The following is a 6049-nucleotide window of genomic DNA, read 5'->3' as shown; positions in this document are numbered from 1 at the left end:
ATTTTATTTTGATATATATATATATATATATATATATATCCATAAAACTTATTTTATATAAGTTTATTGATTTATGTCTTTAAAATTTTAAATCTAAAAACATGTTAGGTAAAATAATTTATTTGATTTTTTATTCGAAATTGATGTTTATTTTTAAAAAAACTAATTAATTATAAATTAGAATTTCTAATAGTTAATAAGCATCTTTGCTTGTGATAAATTTTCTTAATAAGAAAATTTGGAAAAAAATTGTTTTAAAAATAATTCATAATTTTAAATAACTTTTTAAATGCATAAGTTGCTAAGCTGCTATGTTTTTAGTATTTGATTTTTTTTTACGCTTTTTTTCTGAAAATATTATAACTTTTCAAATGCATAATTATCAATAGATATTATTGACATGCATGAATAAATGTTCTTGATGGATTATATTCTTTTGTTATAAAATGAAATAATGAATAAGACGAAGAAAAAAGTAAAGAAGCAATAATAAAATAATAAATAAAAAAGACCTAATTTTATTCATAAAAATAAAAACTCTTAATTTAAGAGTAGAATACAAGAAAAAAATAAACAAAGTTAAAGATGGTATTAATCCCATTTTAAGATCTATAAGCCATTAAGAAAGTTATGCAAAACCTTCACAAAGATGATAAGGCTTTTGGGCCAAATATCCAAGGATTAGGATGCTTTTGAAATAGTTTTAAAAAGATTAAGTATAATTTTAGAAACAAATCTCTGTAGCTTTGTAGCATATTTGGAAGAATTTTTAGATCTTATTTTTATATAAGAAACTTCTTTTATAATTCTTAAATAAGTTGTTATATATTAAACATGTTTTTACAAACTTTTATTTAGTTTTATCATTTATAATTCATGAAATAAAATAATTTTTTTATTATGGAATTATTTAATTTAAAAAAATGATACATAATCTAATTTTTTATTACTTAAAAATTCTAAAATTTGTATAATAATATGTTTAAAAAACTTTCTTATATGTTTTATTCAAAAATAGTTTATGGATTATTTGATCCATCAAAGATATTTTTTAGTCAATTAAGAAGATTATACAATTAATTTCTTCATATTAATATTAATATTATTAAAGCTTTTAAAATTATATCAAGTCATTATAAAGCCATTAATTACAATATTTATCTCAAATTATATTGCCAATTATTAAGATATCTTAAAATGTATTATTATACACATTGTATTTTTTCATATTTTTTCTAAAATATATATATTTTTCTAAATATCTTTATATTGATTTTAATGTTTTAAAGGTTTAGAAAGTTAAGTTTTTTTATTTAACACTTTTTAAATTATTTTTGCATGAATCATTAAATTTAGGATTTTCTATCATGGTTAAGTAATTTTTATGAGAAATTTCTAAACAGCCTTAGTTAATTCATAAAATTGTATATTCTTATATTTTACAATCTTATCCTTAATAGTTGATATTTAGATTTGGTGGATATTTATATTAATGGATATTTGTAAATAGATTTAGTTGATATTTATATTTGTGGTACATTCTCACATGGCTCTAATATATCAATAAATGTCTTATTTTGGTATTGCTTCAAATCTATTTTTTAAAATTTCATTATTAATATCTATTTTAATTAAAAGTTATAATTTATTTTGATTTTTGGCAGATTGATTACAAAATTAATTATAAATTAATTAACAAGTTGTATAAATAAAAATATATTTTTACTCTAATAATTGCAACCAAAATACAATCATATTCATCCATTTATTTAATAAATCATAGTCCAAGCCTTTAAAATTTTAATTTATAATAATATCAATAGGTTAAATAATTTTATTGAACTTTTGTAGTTCTTGAATTTCTTTCAGTTATATCTTCACTTATATTTGAAGCTTTAGTATTTATTTGCTAAATACTATGAAACTTCAATAAAAACTTTAAGAATTTTCAAAGTACCATTGTTTAAAATATGTGTGTATGTGTGTGTGTATATATATATCTATATATATAATTTAAAAAACTATTCTATAGTCATATAATATTTTTAATAAGAGATAGAATTATTTAAATTATTTTTATATTTATTGATAGTATATTAAAAATAATATATTTGCACCTAATTTACATAATTGTTTTTTTTCATTTGACTTAAGACAAAAATTTGAAGACAAGCTAATATATATTTAATATCCTAAAAAGTGTTTTTCAACAATTTAGTACATATAATAATCTTTTGTTAAATATAATGTTATTTGAAAGGTAGTAATATTAATAAATATTTTGAAAAAAAAAATATTTTATTAATAATAAAATTTATATAAGAAATAAAATATATTATTCTAATAAAATAAATGACTATCACATAAATAAAAAAATGAGAATTTTTCATTAAAAAAAATTATGGTTAAATCTATAAGCATAAATGACAACAATTCTTTTGAAATAATAAAAATTTGAATTTTTTTGCATAATTAACAACATAGATACTTTTTTTAGGAGAAAATACAATAGTATTGTTAATTTATTTTGATATATTCTTGCATTTATTTCTATAAAATATCTTTTAAAATAAGCTCTATAGTTTTTTTGTACTAAAAACAATTTTATATTAAGAATTCGTATTGTGTTTAAAGATTTGTAATTTTATATATATATTTTTTAAATATATGTAAATATCTTACACCTTTAAGAAGATTCTTTTCAAAATGAGATTTAATATATTATCACAAAATTATTTTTAAATATCTAAATTTAAAAACATTATTTCTAAAATTAAATAAATTAAATTTTAAAAATTAAAATTAAAAAATAAATAATATAATTGGTTTTTTATTTTATTTTTAAAATAATAATGCTTATAAATAATTTGGTAAAACTCTCATTTTAGTAAAAGAAAATAACATCTATAATTAGAATTTAATAGATGACTTCTTGGTCTAAGGCAATTAATAATATTGATATGTATTATAACAAAGACTTGTTTTAATAAGTTTTGCAAAAGTTTAAAATATGTGCTTATATAAAATTCTCAAGGATTGTTTTATTAATGCAAATTCTGATTACATTTACTATCTTTCTGAAAATAATATAATATGAAAAATAAATGCATAATAGAAAAAAAATCTATGTTGTAGATCTCATTATTCATCTTTGCTATTCTAATATTTTTAAAGTAAAAAATAATGATTTAATTCTATTAAATACTTTTAAAAAGTGATAGTTCATCTGATGCAGAATTTAATGAATCTGTTGACATAAAACAGATTTTAAAATTTTACAAATAGCAAAAAGTAATTGCTATACTTACAAACAATAAAATGATATAGCTATGTGTTTGAAAAGATAGTTCCAAGTATTAGGATTCTGATTTTTCATCTTTACTCTATGCAGATGTATTTCTATAAATTGATAATTATACAAACGAATAATTATAAATAAATATTATTTATATTATTTATATATTATTCATATTTAAATTATTAAAAATAAAATATATTATATATTATTTTTAAAATTTTAAATCCATACTATTGTGTATCATTTTTGTAATTCATTATTAGTTTATAATTTAGATTAATGTATTTGAATTTTTTTATTTAACATGTATAAATATGCATATGTGCATCTAAAAGTGTATTTATATGTCTTTGATATTTTTTATAGAAGAAACATGTGTTATTTGTATTTCTTTATATTTCAAAATTACACTAGACTATTATGTTAGTAAAATATTAAAAAAATCAACACATTTATTGTTACATTTTATATTGATTTAGAAAAGAAATGTTAGAGTACTTGTCAGTTCAAAAAACAAGAAATAGTATTCAAAATATTTATATTTGATATAAAAATAATTTTTTAGTTATATATATATATATATATATATATATAAGTTAAACCCGTGCTGCTGTCACTAAATTTGAGCATAAAACATTAGCAACATAGATCTTGATATGCTATTTTTATATTTAATCTTTAAGCATATCCTATCATTTATCTTACAAAATTCAATTCTAAAATATTTTACTCTTCTTTATCTCTTACACAACTCCCTTTAGTAGCAAAAAATTCTTGTGTGTGAAGGCAAGTGATCTTATTGTATCTCATGTGATATGCTTTAAATATGCTTTTTCTTGCCCTTGTTGTAACTTGTCATGTTGTTATTTTAATATGAGCTCTATTGCAATTCTAGTCAAAGGTTTGTGTTGAATTTAACAATTGAATTCATTTTGATAGCAAAGTTGAAAGACTACTTATTTAGATAACATAGTTGAGAAGTTGCTTACCTTTGTATGGCCAAATCTTGAAACCTTTGCAAACTTAGATCAGACTTGATCCAAGACTTGAATACGTTTGCATATATTTGTCTCAAAAATTTAACTATGGATGGTTTAAAAGGGTAGTCAATAAGATACTTAAGTATCACATTAGAAGATAAACCCTTGTAGATGACTTCATCCATGAAAACATATAATCATCTTGTAAAATTGGAGAAATCCAAAATCTCCACTTATCTATTTTGTAGCAATATCACACATTGACATCTTCATTCTAAAGTGAACAATACAACATAAAGAACTAGTGTACAACATCAAGGACTCAAAAGAAAGTCTTTTACATCAAAAGATACAACATACTATGTAGCCTGCTTTTAATACAAATCTTCTACCACAAATTCTACTTAACCTAAGAAGATAAATCTTGCCAAAATTATTCTCCATACATTGAGATAATGATTGCATAGTAAGTCACTTGTCTTCAAAGATATTAACATAGATTGTGGTCTTAAGAATACAACAAACAGATGGCAAAGTAAATGAAATATGTGCACAAAGTTGATCTTGGAGTTATCACACACTCCTCAAGTTGCCTCTTCAATATAGATTGCTAATAGAATCTTTGTTGAGGCCTTTTGAATCATTGCATAACTCAACTTTTGTTTCACTTTTGATGAAAATAATGAAAGATGCAGCCAATCAGAGATTAAATTTATCTCTTCTAATTTATTTCTTTGGTTTATCTCACTTTAATATGATATTCTTGTCTAAAATAGTTTTTTGATTATACTTGAAGAATATATTTAATAAAAAAAAATGTAATAAAAAATTAAATTATATCATATTTAAATTTTTTATCCTTATATCCAACTACTATCATTGTCAAAGAGTTTGTACAATTTTATATATAGGATCATTGGTATTTTTTAATGAAAATATTTTTTTGGAAAACAACTATAGCATAATATAATCTTAATTGTAGTATGTGCTTCTCAAAAACTCTCATTTCATATGAAAAAATTAATTTGAACACATAATAGTACGTGACTAAGTTTAAAATAAATATTTCTATGAAAAAGATCATTTACTGAATTATTTTTTTACGATTATTAAATTAGATTTATTTTTCCTATCTTTGCATCAGTTAGATCATAGCACATCTCTAAATCTCAAAAAAAATAAAATAAAATAAAATAACTTAAAAATTTATGTTGTTTAATATTTACAATTCCTTGATTGAGAAATTATAATTTTAAACTTATCCATGTTAAAATCCTTATTTATAATTAAAAATTATCTTATATCTGTTGCAACTTCATTTAGTTATTTTATTTACAATTTATTAAAAAATAATAAATACTTATAGTTTTTAAAAAATATGATGAATATAATATAACATGTGTCTTTATATATATACATAATGACACTTATTAATGAATAATTTTATAAGAACTCAAGTACTCTTTTATGACACAGTAATCAAATAATAATAAAATTATACTAGTTTTAAAACAAAGATGTTGTAAGTCATACAAATATTTCATCAATAAAATATTTTACAAAAAAAAAATTTGCACTAAGAAAGTTTGTATTCTTTTATAAACTTCCAAATACATTTTTATAGAACTAAAATCGAACAACATATAAAAAAATTTACTTATTTTGAATTAAAATTTTACTTTAAATTGAGTTATATTTTTAAAACAAGATAACAAAAAATTTGTTAAATTAAGTTGATTTGAGTAAAAGAATATTTATGAGTGTGTGTATG

Source organism: Physcomitrium patens, chromosome 18, assembly GCF_059467195.1.
Source record: "Physcomitrium patens ecotype Gransden chromosome 18, ASM5946719v1, whole genome shotgun sequence".
Classification (NCBI taxonomy): Eukaryota; Viridiplantae; Streptophyta; class Bryopsida; order Funariales; family Funariaceae; genus Physcomitrium; species Physcomitrium patens.
This window is presented reverse-complemented; position numbering follows the sequence as displayed.